Source organism: Microplitis mediator, chromosome 1 (genome assembly GCF_029852145.1).
Source record: "Microplitis mediator isolate UGA2020A chromosome 1, iyMicMedi2.1, whole genome shotgun sequence".
NCBI lineage: Eukaryota > Metazoa > Arthropoda > Insecta > Hymenoptera > Braconidae > Microplitis > Microplitis mediator.
Window position 1 is genome coordinate 22,767,074 of NC_079969.1, and position 19,541 is coordinate 22,786,614.

Below are 19,541 nucleotides of genomic sequence, written 5' to 3' on the forward strand. Positions count from 1 at the left end.
ACTTATACGCAGAGAATTTTAGAGTAAAAGTTACCCATAAAGTTTGGTATTGTAAGGACATCTAGCCAGTAACTAAATTTTTACTATGTTGTTAGTAGATATTGTACTTCATTTACATGCTGTCGAGTACACGGAAAAAAATTTACTGTTGCTGCAACAGGAGGCAGCCATGTTTCTGCAACATGAATGCCTCCTATTGCAGCAACAGTAAATTTTTTTCCGTGTAGTATATTTTACAATGTGCATGGGAAAAATTTAGATAGTTCCCACATGTCCTCACAGTATCAAATTTTTTGGGTAATTTTTACTAAAAATTTTTCTGCGTATAGTATTTTTTCTATTTTATTTTTTTTTGTTTTTGTAAGGAAGAATCATTTTTTACTTGTAAAAAGTTATAAACATGTACTTGGCGCGATTTTATCCAGAGAATCTGTTTTTGATTGGAGTTTTTCTATACGGATATTAAAAACCTATAAGTCAACACGGAATAATTTGCATGTAAAAATGTAAAAAAATCTATATTTTATAGAAATTTTTCCTTTATTATAAAAGAATTTTCCCTAGGTTGTCATAAAAATTTTTATATATTAATTGTTATTAAATTCTTCGAGTACACTCATAATAAATAATTTAGATGTCAATTTTACAGAGATGCTTAACCAAGTGCGGAAACGTATGGAGTGATAGTAATTAAATTTTTAAATACTGTGACACCAGAAAGATGATCTTTGCGTATGAAGCCGGTAATCTATAGCGATCTAGCATTATTTAAGAAAACACCAGTGCTGTGAAATAGCTCGCTTTTATAATGCACCTGGTACAGAATATACGGAGTTTACGAGCTCATAAACCGAAATGAACCTTAATATAAGAATGTTATAGTAGAGGATTTCATAAATTTAAGGGTAGTTCTAAGCGTTGAAATCCTCGACGTATCGTGTTGCTCCGTGTGCGATTGCAAATCCATAGTAAAATTTGGTATCATAAAATTTTGGATGTTGTCATAAAATTGTTATAATTTGATATCCTACAGATATTTTTATTTCGTAAACTAAAATCTAATATAAATTTTGAGATTTAAAAAATTCTCCTGTACATCTCTTATGAAAACTTCCTTCGGCGGAACCCTGGCGATTTTTTTTTCTCACTAAATTATTTACGGCCACGTAAGTGAAAATTAGTCTTTTTAGATCGAAGGTTTCATATAAAAGAAATGAATGATCGAATACTTTTTATTAAATTATTTGTACGCTAAACGATTTCAAACTTCGTAAAGTAGAGACTATAAGCTATTACTTTTTATTGAGCTACGATACGACCATTTGATACCAACTTACAACTTCAAAAGATCCTAAATTTTTTTTCGATAATCAAAGCATGATATCATTTTAAATTTGTCCCTTTCTCGCTCTATTTATCTCCTCCTGAATATTTTGTAACGAGTAAATTGAAACTGATGATAGACTGAAGACCAATAAAAGATCAATCATTTGAAAATATCCACAGTTGGCATATCAAATGCTGTGTCCATATTTTCTGCAGCACGGAATTAAATATGAGTGTGAATGTAGCAGACATCAGACAAATTTAAAATTATTAATTAATAGAGTAAATAATTAATAAAATTAAATTAAAAAAAAATGCGCATTTAAAAAATTTTGAAATTAATAAGTGCATATTTTATAAATATTTTTTTAAAAATTATTTACTCTACTTATCTATAATTTTAAATTTGTCCGATGTCTGCTATATTCACACTCGTAATTAAACACTTTGAATCAAAAGCAACTCGTTGATTTTCATAGAACTTAAAAAAAAATTGTACAAATTTACAAATTTACAAATTTACAAATTTTTATAAATTTGAACTCGAAATTTTAAAATGAGATAAAAACTCATCAAGAAATATTATTGTATCGAAAATATGAGTCATTGTGTGAAAAAATTAGCGAAGACACACTAAATTTTCACCACAAGTACATATAATGTTTGCTTTTCCCATATTTTTTTTTTTTTTATATAATTCGACCCTCGTGATTTTTAAGAACGCGTTGATTCTCTTCAGTGGGTTTATCAACGCAAATTCTTGAAATTTTTATGACTTGGAATTTTTAATCTAATTCGTCGTTTCCAAAAATTTTCAATAATCACAATAGAGATTAAAAAAAAATTCTAGAAAACAATTGACCCTGGGTACCCTAGACCAACCCCAGAACTTCCTACTGTTTATAGTTCATTATTAAATTGCCTGTAATTTTCATTTCATTAACTTACACATCATTTTTCCATTCATATTCAGCAAGTGCTGACAAGATCATGAAGGCTAAGTTATTATTTTTAAAAATTCAGTCCTATTGTTGCACTCTTTTAAATTAATAGTATACTCAAAAATTCCTCCTTCTGTTATTTCCAAGTTCTATTGAACTAATGGATGAATCCAAATACTTTGGTAAACTTTTTAATAAAACATTTATCATCGAATTGATATTTAGAGACTCAATGTTTGCCAATGGAGTTAGTACCTGTAATTTAATGTAAGTTATTATTAATTTAAAAAATTATAATCACTTTATGATTGTAAAAATTCAGAGTAAAAAGAATTTTGACATGTATATAATTACAAAGACAATTTTGTAAAAGAGAATATTTGAGAGAAAACAATCGATATATAATTTGGAAATTGAAAGCCCTTTCAAACGAGTACTGACACGACATATTTGTTATCAATAATTCAAAATATATACATACGATAAATCATTTTTATCAATTAAAAATTTATGTACATTTTTTGAATTATTAAAAATAAGTCAATCGTGTTGGTACTCGTTTGAGAGGGCTTTTATTTACCTATACAACTATTTGACCGGAAGTTATTACTTTTAAAATTTTTGAATAGTTATCAAGTATTAATTAATTAAATTATTATTGTAGATTTTTTTTAACAGAAAATTTTTAGTTCTCTCAAACGAGCACTAAGATGTCATCCTACTTTTTATTGATATTTATAATAAACATATATTTTTATTTATATGAAATAAAATATATGTATATCTTTCAAAATATTCATTATGATGGAAAGTTTTTGAGGGTTATAAGTGATTATAATATTTAATTACTTACATTAAATTAAAAAATTCTTTACTTCACATCCATCAATTATTTTGTCAATTGTGAGAAATTCAATAAATAATTGTCGAAAATTAAATGATATAATTTTCCACTCATTATTGATACCAATGCTTGGAATCAAATATTTTTAATTAAATCTCTGATTCATATTTATAAGTAAAATAACTTTACGTAAATGATAATAAATAATAAATGTCAAGTTGTTTACAATCTCGCCATTTTGAATAGAGCGCCCTCTTTTCGAACAAGCGGGAGAATTCAAAATTTAGTTGTTTAAATAAATTAAATAATTAATTTGTTATTTATTAAAATAATAAAATTGTTGTAAAAAAGTCATAAATTACTCAATAAAATTTTATGTTCAATAAATTCAAATGAAAAAAAAATTTGATTGAAAAAATTTTTTGAATTTACTCACTCTTCCCGCCATTTGCATTCTCTGCTGCAAGTACTCGTACAACACCGACGCACAAATTGATAAATTAAACACACAAACACTCATTAAATATATTAAATTAATACAACTTATTAATCACAACACTCAAACAAGCACTTGAGAATATTATTTTCTATAAAACACACACGTCTAAATATTTTTTTTTATATTTAAATTCTGACAATCGACATGGCGTCATTTAACACGAAAGCTAAGCCGGCACTGAATTTAATTTTTTTACGAACTTACATTCACTGACACTCGCAATTTAATATCACAAATGATTTTTTATTTAATCAATAATAATTTAAAAGTAACATCACATTAATAACCGAGTTGAACAATAGATAAATTAATTATTTAAATGAACTGAAGTGATCACGACAATAGGGCTTCGGTTAAGCGGGAGACTGACTGGCCCACAATGCAGTGCAGGATGTGGGGGAAGGGAAGCTTCGAGCGCGTGCGCACTCCACTTTCGTCGCTACTGCGCAGGTCCTTCCAAGCGTCGCTACATCTGCGCAAGTGCGTCCATCATTAAATCGCTGGCGTCACAGTGCTCGGGCCTCGGCTTACTCGTAATTAAATAAATAAATTCAGTGTTTTTTTGTTTAAATAAATAAAAACTTTTGTCTTTAAATATTCGCCATCGTTCAACAAACATTTCGTGACAATAATTTGATCGGTACTTAACATAAAACGAGTAAAGAAAGTTATTTAAGTAAATCGTATCTTCTTTGCCATTGTCGGACTACCAGTGCTCGGTGTCGTACTAGTGTGAATGTAGCTGACAGTTGGCAATTTTTCAAATTTTGAATTAGATAAATAAAATGTAAGTAACATAAAAATTATTAATGCGTATTTAGATTATTAAAAAATCAGTACGTACATTTTCTTCAATTTCATCATTTCAGTTAATTAATTAATTAATTTATTTATTTATTTGAAATTTATAAATTGTCTCATATCTGCTGCATTCTCACTCATTGTTGTCGCATGATACTGAAGTTAGCCGGCGTTTAATAATTTTTTTTTTTTTTTAAACGATAAATTTAAAGAAAAAAATATTTTTTAAAAATAGCACTTGTAGTTTTTTAAATTTTCTACAAGTGCAAATTTAAAAATTTTTTTTTTCAATTAAATTGTTGAAAAAAAAAATTCGAAAACTTTTAATTGTCTGCTTACTTTAGAATCATGTTGTCGTTCGTTTTCGTGATTGAAAATACGGACAATTAAGTTTTATCAATTATTATTCATGTTACAAAGTGTTTAAAAAATCAGTGAGTGTGTTGTGAATAAGTGTAATTTTTTTTTGTTCAGTGATAAGTGTATAAATATGTTTTTTTTTTTACATTTTGTTGTGCCATTATCTTGAAAAAATTTATTAAAGTAATTTTTTAAAAGTTTAATTGTAAAATCGTGTTTCATAAGTGCGTAGTGTTTTTATACTTAAAATCAGTTTTCAGTTTGTGTCAATGATTTGAATCAGTGTCTTTTCTTGTGAATTATTCAATTGCTTAAATTCAGTTTTCGACTTCAGCGCCACCGGATGAATCATCGAGCCGCAAAATGTAAGTTTTTATATTTTTGGTTGGCATAATTATTTATTGATATCTTATATACTAGAAAAATAACTTGTTACTTAAAATTAGTGGTTTAATTTATGACTTACAATTCGTTTTTTTTTTCTTTAATTAAAAAAAAATCCATGCGTTTGTTTGAACAAAAATCGAAGATAAAAATAAGTATTCTTTTTTTTTGGCAAAATCTTGTTTCTACGGGTTTAATTATTAAAAAAAAATAGAAAAACAATCTAAAAAACAGTTGAGCTCGTGGACTGAACAAATAATCTCCCGCTCTTTCTGATGTCAGAGAGCTCAAAAAAATATTATTTGTAAATTTTTGAAAAGATAAATTTCAATTTTCACAGTGACAAGGTAAAAAAAAATGATCCTGAAGTTACCAGACAATTAAAAATTTTTGAATTTTTTTTTAACAATTTAATTTAAAAAAAAAATAAATAAATCAAAATATGCACATGTAGAAAATTAAAAAAACTACAAGTGCAATTTTTCAAAATATTTTTTTTTTATAATCTGTCGTTTTTAAAAAAATCCAAAAATTATTAGACGTCAGCTGACTTCAGTATCATAAAAAAATAGATTTCTCCGCGTAAAAAATTTTTACTTGTCCGAAGAGATTCTTTGCATTATGAATTAAAAACGAAAATTGTCTCGCGGCGAGAAAAAATTTTCTAGAGCCAAGAAAGTTTTTTTTTTCTGTCTACTAATTTGTATCCGAATACCACATAGTTGAAGCGAATTGAAAACGATATTCAACCGTAATGTCAACGAAATATTTATGCATGTAAATTTAAGTTCGTCAGCAGTGAATTTACTGATAGCTTATCACTATCACTCGATTCGTCGACCCTACGCGATTTTCACACCAACAGTGAGACCCAAACGACGTGTATATAGTGTGTATAGTTACCCTTTGATAGGGACGACAAGAGGGAGAATTCAATTAGCGCGCTATTATCTCTGCGTGGTTAATGAAATTATACGTTTTACCAGTCGCTATTGACCGGGCCGCAATTTAACGATGAATGTCTGTAACAGAGCGTGTTATCGTTTGCAATATACAATAGAATGGCTACAGAAATCTTTAATTACTAGATCAACGTTAATTTTAAACTGGAAAATATGAGTATAATTTTATACTTAAACTGAGACAATAATATTTATTTATTGTGTTTTAATTAACATAGTTATTAAAATGTAGTAAAAAGTAAATTTGATAACTACAATATGGATTCATACTTGTAACATAATAGTTAGACAGCATGAATTATAGTTTAATGCATATCCTATAATCTCTTGGGCAGTAGTCTAATGATGATAATGACTAGGCATTGATTCCCATGCGAGCAAGATGATAGTCGGTTAATATGTGATATTGAGTTAGTAATTGGTAAGGAGGCATGTAACGAGCGTATTCAATTATCTAAAATGCGTGTTAATCATTTCATTAATTAGAAAAAAAAGTAATCAATTTATAAAACTATATGATCAAATTTATTACTCAAAAATACCGTATTTTAGTAAAGTTTAGTTTGCTATATAAATAAATTTTTTTATTGAGATAATTAAAATTTATTTACATCATATTACACAACATTTAATTAATCTTAATTTAATGGGAATTGTGGTAATTAATAACGTAATCAATCATTAAGCGAATTATTTAATATCCCTATTTAAACAAGAATAGACTATATTATTATTATGCTGATTAAATTATCTATCGAAGTATGAGATTCATTTATTTACTTGATGAATATTTCTCAATCGAATTTTATTGCAATACATGTTTATATAATCGTTACTTTGGTAATAATTTCGTAGTTAAAAAATCTCTTCATTGGTCGATATAGGTCGTGAAATTATGATACTGAAGTTAGCTGACGTCTAATAATTTTTGAAATTTATTTGAAACGATAAATAATGAAAAAAAAAATATTTCAAAAAATTGCACACATAGTTTCTTAGATTTTCTACATGTGCAATTTTTTAGATTTTTTTTTTTTGTAATTTATTTGTTCAAAAAAAAAATCCGAAAATTTTTAATTGTCGGCTAAATTCAGGATCATCGTGAAATTTTATTTTGTAAACATAAATAGGGACAAATCTGAAAAACGGTTTTATTTTTCATATAACTTGTAAACTACTCGACTGATACTTAAAAAAAAAATGGAATTTGTATGAAATATCTAAAATTGAGGCTTCCGTTGGATGTTTGCAGGCCTGAATCTAGATTTTTATGTAGGGGAGGGTGGGGCAGAGCGGCCCCCCTAAGTCAATTATTATTTTTTGTGGCTTTCAACCATAAGATCACTTTACTTTTGTTCTATTTCGAACAAATTTATGGACATTTTGCCAAAATTCTGAAAAATTTTTTTTTTTTGTGGGGCAGAGCGGCCCCCCTTCAAAAAGTGATAAAAAAATTTTTGTTTTCGTTTTTTTTTTTTTTTTAAATTGTTTTCATCATTAGGAATGTATTTTTTTTTCTTGACAACTATTTTTGGTTTTATATTACTCGAAAAAAATTTTCTAAAGCGTAAAAAATCGTTCACTCTCGATTACCTTAATTACTAATTGTTATTTAATAAAAAAAAAATCAATTCTATAATTTTACTTTATTTCAAAAATTTATCAACTTAAAAAAAAATTTAATTTTTATAAATTTTTAGTGACCAAATTTGCCTCTTACATAAAGAAACGGCCGAAAAATATGAAAAAATAATTTTTTCGGAAGTTTCGGCTGGTCTATTTTGCCCCAGGTGTTATGCGTAGGGCTAGATATGTGGAATTATAATAATTTTTTTTTAATTTGACGATAAAAATATGAAAAAATGACTTTTTCAAAATTTTGGGCTTGTCCATTTTGCCCCAAATGTCATGCGTAGGGGTAAAAATGCGCAAACATATCGGATTTATAGTAATTAGTCGAAAAAAAAAAAATTTTTTTTTTGGTCAAAATTTCAAGGGAACCGCTCTGCCCCACCCTCCCCTATTTGGAAAATATATGGAATTTTTATGTATTTTCTACAGAATTTGTATGCACGGAAAAAAATTTCCTGTTGCTGCAACATGAATGCGTCCTGTTGCAGCAACAGGAAATTTTTTTCCGTGTGGAATATCTAAAACTGGTTTCCATGGGATGTTTGAGGAAGCTCAAAAACGGCAGGAAGTTTTGGGGTTGTCCTGCAGGGTCAACCGTGTTTTAATTTTTTTTGAAAATTTTCAATTTTTATGGCGGGAAGTTTAAAAATGGCGACAAAAAATGTACGAATTTTTTTTAAGCTGTTGACTAAATTTGAAACAGAGGGCTGGGTCGTCAAAAAATTATCATGCTGCGGTATAATTATTATTGTGAGCTTCTAAAAATTTTTCATTCTCTACTCTAATCTCTAATTTAGACAAAAATTCCGTTAAAATTAATTAATAAGTTTTGAGTGTGCAATATTTTTTGTAGTGCAGCATAATAATTTTTTGGCAACTCAACTTAATATTTCATGAATATTAAACCTTTTATCTAAATGATGATGATATTTAAAAAAGTTTTAAGCTTAATAAATCAGTACAATAGAAATGCGTAGACAATATAAAGACAGACAGTACAGTAGATTACAAACAGAAGTGAAATAGAGTAATGGACCAGGCGTAAAATGTCATTGGGTCAGCACGATTCTCTCAACAAGCGGTCAGTCGCGCCGATGTTTCTACTAACGAACGTATACATACAAACGGGATCGGGGTTTTGCGGGTTTCCATTTTCACGCCACGTATCCAAGAGTCAATAGTTATAAATCTATAAGATGCTTCGTTTCCGATGAAGGTATTTTTCTTCACGTATTAAGCAAAAAGTCGTTCGATATGTTGAAAATCATTTTTAAAATTATTAATCTTTAGTAGGAAAAAAGAATATAAAATGAAATTTAAATTCAAATCAAAGCAAATAAAAATAATGTATTGATTGTTTTAATAATCAAAGGCAATACCATAATTTTAAAGTTCAATTTCTTTTAGCACAATTTTAAATTTTCATAGTAAATCCTAAATCTAGATGGATTTTAAATCTCGCTGAAGAAATTAAATTTTTATTGAATATTTTGCGACGTACAGTAAAAAAAAAAAAATTAAAAACAATATAAGTTATCTACGGAAAAAAAAATTTTGAGGAGTCGCTCCAATGTGCGCTCCCAAAACAACAGATTTTGAAAAAAAATTGATGAACACAAAATTACTAGAATATTGAACTTTTTTTTACTCATTTATTAATCGGTGGTTTTTTGAATAATTTAAATGACAATTTTTTATTTTTCAAATTTAAGAAATTTTGTTAAAAAACATATTTTACGGATTCTCGGTGACTGGTAGGTGATGTAACTTTTTGATAATTCATCTGAAATAAAATTTAAAAAAATCTTTGATTATATGAGCGTGTATATAGCTTTGCCTATAAGGGGTTATCAGATATTTTCGGCTGAGTTTTTTTCGGAACTAAAATCTCTAAATACAAACTACAGACTGCACATTGATGCACTACTGTCTAATTTAGCGAAGTGTGCTTAAATTGTTTGACAATATTCGTTTGTTTAAGAAAAAAGCTCGGCCAAAGTTTCCATTTACTGCACAAGTGCAACAAAGATAGAACCGTTCGTGGACTTGAGTGTAATAGAGAGAGAAGTATGAACCCCTGCTAAGCATAGTAATTCTGAAAATATTCGCAGTATCCAAAACGCTATAAAGTCTTAAAATATCTATACCCTCTTGAGTAGTATTATAAAAAATTCTCTATATATATTGGTGAAAAATTGTCTAAATTTCTTAGTATATTTTCCCAGTTTCAACTTTTTAAATCGCTCCCTATTTCCTAAATCCTGCATATTTAACAATCTGATAAGTAAATCAGGAGAAAAAAAAATTCTTGCAATACTGAACCCTAAACATTTCATAATCTGAACAATTCAATAGTTTCAAAATATTTTCACAAGATGATAATTATTCAAACTGAGGATCGATTCACCATATTTACCTTTCTATGGTCTTTATTTAAATGATAAGATATGAAATGATAAATACCTTAGCTTAGGCGATCCAACAAAGTTTCCGGAGAGCAGCTGGCAAAGACATTCCCAAAGAGAACTAAGGCATTGAAATATCGTAGTGGTGACTAGAATCGCGTAATATAGAAAGACGAATAAGATAGGAGGGCGTTGCATTGAACGATAAAACTCATCAGGCATGTAGATACCAATAAAGCGAATTCTGAAGCGGTCTGAGCATCTCGAGGGAGCTCTGAGCGTCCGATTTCGAACAATTCGCGGTATTTCACTTCTCCCAAGGCCATTGGTTGCAAACACACCATGCAGGAAGCAGCGACTAGTGCACATCTGAGCCAAAAGGGTTAGAAGCACTACTAGCATAGCGTCACTATACCACTACTAATATAAACCCTACGCTTCATAGCTTTCACTGCGTCGAAGAGGGTAATAACATACCCAGCCACTTCCCCCTTGCACAATATACGTAAATACTCTCTCACTCTCTCTCGCCCTCTTCCGCGAATAATAGTGCTTAGCGACTATCCATGATTAACGCAGCAATAACAATTATTTATAGGCCTAAAACAATGTTTCGCCGTTGTCCACCCGAGAGAGCACGATCTACCCTCCGTCGTAGAATGCCCGAGACACAGCAAATCCCATTCTACGAGTCGTGCGTCGTGACGCCGGACAAACCAGAATCTAGCTGAATCAGCAGTTAGCGTGCAAATTTCCACCTTTTACTCACCCCTATATCACCCGACTATCTAGCTCACAACTTTAACATTCATTCTACCACGAGATTCTGCGTAAAAATAAAAAAATTTTTCTGGTGACTGCCTTGGCTGGGACACTTTTTTAATTAATTGGACTGTCAACACTCGGTAGGTTTTGTCGCTCATACGATTAATAAAAAAAATGATGTACTATTCTCAACATCCGTTTAAAATTACTGTTAGGGTTATAGATTTACGGGGTGTTTATTTTGTTAAATTGACAGGAGGATACCAATTTTTATTCTATTCAAGATACGAAAAATTTCAGGTGACCGACCTAATGAACTTTGAAAATTGACCTTTACCAATTTGAACTTGACAATTTGAACTTTCGCAATTTGAACTTTGGTAAGTTTAAACTTTGGTAAATTTGAACTTTGGCAACTTGAACTTTGGTAAATTTGAACTTTTATGAATGAAACACAAAACCCTTGAAAACAAGGCATCGTACTATTTCAAGCGTATAGGTTTATATATTTTATATTTCCACGCACACAAAACCTGAGAAAAACGGTAAGTTCAAATTTACAAAAGTTCAAATTGCCAAAGTTCAAATTTCCTAGTTCAAAGTGTGAAAGTTCAAATTCTCAAAGTTCATTAGGTATGGAACCAAATTTAAATTATTTTTTTCAACTTTCCACTAAGAAGGTGAAAAGTTATCAAAAATTATTTTCTCTGATTTTTTAAAATCGAGTTTTATTGAATGTCGACATTGTGAGGTCCCAGAAATCTATTCTAATTATTTTAATGATGATGTCCGAGTGCGTGGGCGTGTAAATGTTTTATAATTACTGAGTGACTGAGACCTGAAAAATGTGGAAAAGTTATGGAATTTTTTTTTTCTAGACTTTATCAGCCACTTCGATTGTACTTGCAAATTTTATTTAAAGTAACTGTATTTTTAAGATCTTTTTTTTTATTTCTATGGGTGATGATTGTAAAGTCTATAATCATAATAACCGTTTTTCTGCTAAAGGTCAAAAAAGAAGAATTCCAAAAATTTAATCCATATCTATGAGGGCTCTGAATAAAATAAATTGCCTTTCCTTACGTATTTATTTATAGTATGTATATATAGACAAAAACATAAAAATATTGTTTTCGAAAAATGAAAATACATATGTATATATGTATATATAAAGAGAGAATCAGAGAGAGAGATCGAATATCTAACATTTATATTTTAAATTTATCGAATATCAAAACTTGATGAACATTCAATTCGAAAATGAGGTAGCGATGAATATTCAGATAAACAGATGATAGATTTTATCACTCTTTCTAAGTTACCCCATTTACCGGAAATTTCTTTTACTTCAGAGAAAAACTTGTAATACTTTTTTCAAGTATAAATATAGAGTTAGATGTCCATTTCACTTCAGTAAATAAAAGTATTTTGTTCTCACTGGTCATTTTATTCAGCTCTTTTAATGTCCATGTGCATAAATTCGTTGGTATTTTGAACAGACATGTTGTTTAATTTGTTTTGACGACAAATAGTCACTGGTAAGTGGGAAAATCGATAAAGCCAATAAGCCTCTCTTGGCAATAACGCGCTAATATCCTGAAGACCATTGCTTAGAAGCGATCACCCGCCTCTTCGTAAACACATTGTTGCCGAGATTGGATTCAGAGAAAGACAGATTAATCCAACTAGACTAACACCATTCTCTTACTGGTCCAAATGTCTTGGTAATTGTTTTCCGGTGATTCGCTGATTTCAGAAAACTGTTACGGAGGACACAATTATGAATGTGTGTATATGGGTCATTCTAATACGTCAATTCACCCAGTTATTGGATTCAATACTCCTCGATTTGAGTCAAATTTTTTCAAAAGTCTTCTATCATCATGAAATCTTGCTAAATTTTAGAAAAAAAAAAAACATTTCATGAAGTTATGCAAGATTTAAAATTTCGTACTCTCTTAAATTTGAAATAGTGAAAATAGTGACTATTCACTGTTTACTAGTGAAAAATATGTCACTAATTCAAATAGTGGTATACTTTTCACTGGCAATAAGTGACTATTCACTGCTAAATAGTGATTGTAACGTGATTATCACTAATTCGTTTTCAGAGAGTAGTTTTTTAAATTCATCAAACTTATTTTCTAAATTTCTCACATATATTAGAGATATATAAATCAAAATTATACAAGGCGCTAAAGGGGCTGTAAATTTTTTTGTTTTTTTCAAATTGTTCATTTAAGTGACACGAATTTCACAGAACAATTTTGGAAACTAAAAATTACTTTCAACGAATTATTAAATTTCAATTGTCGAGTTCTACAAATTTTGCATCTGTCTCATTTAATATTGATGTAGAAGAAGTTTGATTTATTTATTCATTTTTTGATAAACTTCCCTTCTATTTTGGCTACCAAATCATATTTTTCGATTTAGAAATAAACGTTAATTCAGATATGTTGACTTAGATTTTACTTGTTTTTTGACTCCAATTACAGAAGGACAATACAGAGAAAAGCTTTGTAGATTATTAGCAAAACCCATTATTTGTAGAGTTATTATCTTTTCGATTACTTCAATTTTTAGTTAACACTCTCGTTAAGGCTGTGATTTCTCATTGTACATAAACTAACATTTGTTCAATATCCTTATTCAGTCTTTCGTTTAAGCATCTACGAAAAACCAATATCCGTTCACAACCGGAAAGACTATTCGATTGGATATACAAAACGCAATACTCTTAATCGAATACCACTAATTTATATATGGCCAAAGGTATATAATTTACTTTTTCTCAATTAGATTTTTTATGAAACCAAAGTTTTTCGATAACAATACAATTCTTTATTAGCAGCTAAAAATGCATAGTGCTCTCAAATATTGATTATACATATTTTTTATTTTTGTTTTCTCCATTTATTTTTTTCATCGAATGCCCTAATTTATGATAGGTCGCGAACTGTGCAGTTCCATCATAAAAGTTTAAAAATTATTTTCTATCAGTATGCAGAATCCGCAAAAGCAAACATTACGAATTCAGAACGCGGCAATTCCCCAGCCTCATCAGCCTTAACCTCAACGAAGTTACATACTTGCCTACCCCCTGTCAATAATGTCGCCTATAGGCAAGTACTATTGTTGCAATGGCTTTCAGAAACACGCGAATAACTTTATCTACGTATTCTTCTGGCTGTCAATTGGCCAGAAGGCTATAGTATATCCTATATAGATATTTATATTCATATAATACAATATATGAAAATCCTCCAAAGTCTCTTCGTTCAGATACTGCAAACTTTAGATTTGATATTAGGTAGAAATCTCTTGTCAATATAATGTTCAGTTAAATAAAACAATACGACTTTATATCCAAATGTCTAGCTGTAAAATGAAATGGACTATACCTTATAAAAATCTTATAAGAATATATAATAGCAGCTACCGATTGGCAATTTAGATTAATTGAGAAGTTACTTATGTTTAAATTAGGAAATCACTAGTTCTGGTTACGCGTATGACTTTCAAGTCATCTATGACTTATGGAATTTAAATGTCAACCTATTTTTGTTTTTTTTTTCGACACAGGAGATCGGAATCCACGCCCCTACCAAATTTCTAATCGATCCATCGGTATTCGAATTTCAAACCCGTATATAAGCCACTAGATCGGAGGTTTTTTCAATTTTTAAAATAATTTTTTGGTTTTTTGACCCCTGATTAGACAACAAAACATTTGAAAAAATTACAATAAATAGTGTATATCAACATTAAAATACTATAGTTATTTTAAATGTTCTTTTTTTCTAACCAGGAGTTTCCTATAAAGTTAAATAATTTTCAAAAATAAGTTCTTTTTGTAGCGGATTTATATGAAGCGGAATTTAATTGAGATATACCTAAAGTATAGATGAAATTTTGTGAGATTGTGGTTTCTTGTACGCTATTCGTGTTCCATGAGATTTTTTTTTACATTTGAAATGATGGGGTAAAATTTTCAAAATTATGTATAAAGAGAATTTAGCTCGCCGGAGACAAAAAATGAGATTACTCTAAAACCAAGTGTGTAGTCAAAATTAACGCATTTCTCAAATAACATTGAAACGCCATAAGCTATCTATACAATGCTACATTATGACTTATAAGCCTGTAGCAGCTTATAGATTAGTTAACGTCCTGATGGAATCTAGTTATCGTAATGTTTACTCGGTTATTCAAGATCTTGCATACACTTTAGTGTGCATCGGATGCCTCTAGATCTGAGAATAGACACTGAGTCTTATTATGATTTAATTATAAAGGAAACTTTTTCTTAAAACAGAATATGAAACATGTTCAGGCAAGCCGGTGTCTTGGGAGATTACTGAGGATGCCCTGCAAAAGTCTTAAAAGGAAACCACATGAGAATGTGATGATAAGAGATAGACTCAGCTAACCATGATCTATGAGAGGTTAGTATATGAGTGACCTTTGTTAGGTGAGTAACACCCTTGAGAATACTCAGCATAGCTACTAACAAAGTAGTCTCAGTTTGCTCCCTTCTCGTAATAAAGAAAAATTCTCTGTTCCACCCTTAGGGGGTAACTTTAACTCGCTGTTGGGACGTAAAAGATCGATCGCTGGGTTACGAATTGTGAATTACCGTCTCAAATGTAAGGGTAGACTATTATAATAAGATTGAGTATACACTGTTAAAAATTTCCATTGTAATTTTACAAGAAATGTATTGGAAGCTAATAGGCAAAACATTTATTTAAAATTACAATTCGGTATAGTAATTTTACAAAACTTTTATTTTTCTATCTGTTTTGTAATATTCAAAGTAATTATAGTAATATTACAAAACATATATGGCTCTACGAGGTTATTAATTTCACAAAACGGATTTGTAATTTTACAAATATTTTCAGATCGGTTTAGTTTGTAAAATTACAATATTTTGCTTGAATTTTACAAATATTTTCAGATCGGTTTAGTTTGTAAAATTACAATATTTTGCTTGAATTTTACGAAACAAATAATATTTTTTTTGTCAAGTAATTTTTTAATCTAGTATTGCAATTTTACAAAACTTATTAGGTTTAATTAGTTTAGTGATTTTGTAAAACGGTTTTGTGATTTTACAAATATTTTCAGATCGGTTTAGTTTGTAAAATTATATTTTTCTTGAATTTCACGAAACGTATATTTTTTGAAGGGTATCTTGCTAGTAAAGTATTCTTATTTTGTAAAACCGTTTTGTGTAATTATTATTTAAAATAAATACAAAGAAAAAAGTTTCATTTAATTACTATACCTGATTTGAGTTTGGCTAAATATTCTGTCTATTAACTTCCAATACATTTTTTTTGTAAAATCATCATCTCAATTTCTAATAGTATACAGAAAACATTTTAAAAATTTAACAAATGTTCAAGCTATTATATTTTTTATTGCGTATTGTACACGATAAATCAACGAGTGCATACTGAATGCTGTATATCTAATTTAATTTCTCTAATGGAAGAAAAAGTAGAATTTTTTTTATGTTGATAATTTATTGATTAGTTAAAATTGGCGTCCAAAAATTTCAAGCTAGTACAATTGAATAACTGTAAAAAATATAGACAAATTAGTAATGGTCAAAATTCAAAGAAATAAAAAGTTCGATGGTTTGTTCTATGGTTATGGAGGTATTTATTATTTATAGATATATAAACTTTTATAGAATATAACATTTATGGTCAGAAAGATGCTTCATAAAAATGCCAAGACACCCACAAAATTGTTCAAATACTTTGAAGTATTTTAAATCTGCATTTAGTTCAATTAAGATTAAATTAGTGGTCCTGGTACTCTGGTTTTCAAATATTTTCCGAAATTCTTGAATAAAAAAAAAGAAAATTATTTTATTAGAAAATTATTTTTTGATGAAATAAAAAAAAAAATTTTTAACTTTTACCTGATTATAAAAATTTTCTAGCAGGTGAGCTCATATAAAAAAATTGTATAATACTTTATGTATTATTATGATTTGGTTTTATAACGTATTATAAAACTTTATACTGCCTGAAAAAAAAATACAAATTAATTTTTATAAACATTTTGAAAAATTCTCAGCTTTAATTAAAAAAAAATAGTTTATTTTAATTTTGTTAAGAATTATGAATTTATGAAATTCTATAGAATTTTATACTTAAATTGATTTTTTTTTAATTTTCACTTCAGAATTTTTTTTATTTTATTTTTTATTTTAACAATATCAATTTCATAAAAAATTACTTTTTCATAAAAATTATAAAAAAAAAAGTTTCAGCTTTAATTTACAAATAAGAAATCTTATTTATCTTGATAACTTGAAAGTTACGAATTTTCAACTGCCTTTTTAATTTTTAACATCAAAAATAATATTTTAATACAAAATTATGATAAAAATTTTGAAAAAAATTCTAGAAATAAATTGTGATAATAAGAATGTCATTCAATTCTACATCAAAAAAATTAATGAAAATTAATTTAGAAGATATTTGATAATTTGAAAAAATTTTTTGTCAAGTCAATTATGGCAAAAAAAATTATAAAAAAAAATTGATGTGTGGAAATTTTAAAAAATTAAAGATGCAATTTTTTAAAAATAATTTTCTAGTAAAGATTTATTTGTTGAAAAAAACTAAAAAATAATCAAGTGACTGCAAGCTTTAATGTCATAAAAAATTATAACAACTATGAATGCAATTAAAAAAAAGAATGATTTTTTCATGACAATTTATTAAATAAAAAAAATTCTGAAAATTGATAGCTATCAACTAATTTTAGTTTCATTCATTTTACTACAAAATTTCAATTGTTTAAAATTTCAATTTAACATACAGGCTTATTTTCAAGAAATTACAATAAATTTAAAAAAAAATTATTTTTAAAATGATACATAGCAAAAGAAGCAAATAATAGTAGTAATTATTACCTTATCATTAAGTATACCTCCTCTCCTGATTTTTCACCGTTGGTCACTTTTTATTTATTTAGGTTATATTGTGTATATACAAGTACATACAGACACTACACTTCCTATTTACAGTTTGTATTTTTAATTAACATACGCATTAATAATTATTTCAACTTAATAAATTTTTGATTAATTATTTTTTAATAATAATACGTTATACGATAAATGACGACCACATTCAGTGGTTCAGTAGCTAGATGTTTAATGTAGAACGGATACTCGCTAAATAACAACACAAAGGGTAAATGTGGCGGGCTACTGAGTAACTCCACCGACACCCAAAACAAAGACAAGTTCAAGCTTGTGACACGGAAAATATGTATCCCATGCCTGATATATATATAGGTATACCAATGGTATGCTTAGTGTGAGACTAAGAATACTGAGCCAACATAAAATACATATATATGTATATACATATAAATGCGTATACATGTATATATACTTATGTGTGTGCACATCGATTATATTAAAAATTTTTAGCCATTTTATCTATAAACAAATATTAATAAAGAATTTTAGTGATAAATAAAAATAAACTTTTCTTTAAAAAAGTGGATTTTTTGTATTCATTACAACTAAGTAAAAATATTATCTAATTGACTTTTAGATTTTTAATTTTTATAACTAACACTTTTATTAAAAATTAGATTAAGAAATAATAAATAATTTTTTTTTTTAATAGTTTGAATTATTATGAATTTTCATCAGAAAAATTTTTTTTTAATATTAATATTTTTCAAAAAAAAAAAAAATAAAAAAAAATAGTTCTAATGATATTGATAGTTCCTGCAAACATTAAAAATTGATGTTATAAACAAATGAGCATTAAAGAATAACTTTGTTATCGTAATAGTGAAAACTTTTATGAATAATTATTTCGGGAAATTTTTTAATAATGTAATTTCAGATGAAATAAAGTTTTTTAACATTTAATTTTATTACTTTCTTCTCGATTATCATTAAAACATACATATAAGTTGAAAAAAATTCATTTTTTCGAAATTAACTTTTTTTTAAGCTATAAAATTGAAAATTTTATTTATTTGAATAAAAATTGTAAAAAATTTTTTTTTAATACGCTGATTTTTTTTTTACATGTAAAAAGATTAAATATCTTTAATAAAAAAAAAAAAAAATTTTAAAAAATGTTAATAATTGACTGAAATAGGTCATTTGTTAATAAGCGTTCGTGTGCCAGCGATTAATTTTTAATTAATAAATTAATATCTTGGTAAATATTTGACATAGAGACATGAACTTTGGCTCATTTTATTCGCTGTTCTATTCTTTAAAAATTAAATGCTACGTGTCTTGATAAATTGTCAATAGTTTTTAAGATATTTTAATTCAAAGTATTCCATAAAATGACTAATTTTTAAAACAATGGAGAGCGGCCAAATTTTTTAAGTCAACTTTTTTATTTACGTTTTTCCGAGTATTTAAAACAAAATTTTAAATCGGTCCACGGGACCGAAGACACGCCAGCAAAACTTAAGTATTCCTTCTGTGGACTGGACTATATATGTACCACTTGGCGGCGGAAGCTAACTCAAAAAAGAGTGAGACAAATCGAGTTCCGCAAAATAGATGATGAAAAAGAATGTAATACATATACATATTTATTTAAAAAGGTTTTA

At 27.8% G+C, this 19,541-nt stretch overlaps 2 long non-coding RNA genes across 3 annotated transcripts in view; both read right to left on the reverse strand.

Moving 5' to 3' along the window:
- The window catches only part of LOC130674076 (uncharacterized), a 34,515-nt gene extending 31,229 nt beyond the window's left edge, over nucleotides 1–3,286 (reverse strand). For both annotated transcript variants that reach the window (XR_008990982.1, XR_008990976.1), the window contains exons 1-2: nucleotides 3,121–3,286; nucleotides 2,275–2,522 (exon numbers count right to left, since the gene is read on the reverse strand). This is a non-coding gene — a long non-coding RNA (uncharacterized LOC130674076). The remainder of the gene's footprint in view (nucleotides 1–2,274; nucleotides 2,523–3,120) is intronic.
- Nucleotides 3,287–16,584: 13,298 nt separating this feature from the next.
- On the reverse strand, nucleotides 16,585–18,160 carry LOC130674941 (uncharacterized). Its single transcript, XR_008991182.1, has 3 exons — nucleotides 17,860–18,160; nucleotides 16,858–16,964; nucleotides 16,585–16,778 (listed from the first exon to the last, which is right to left on the reverse strand). It is a non-coding gene; the product is annotated as an uncharacterized LOC130674941 (long non-coding RNA).
- Nucleotides 18,161–19,541: the final 1,381 nt, after the last annotated feature.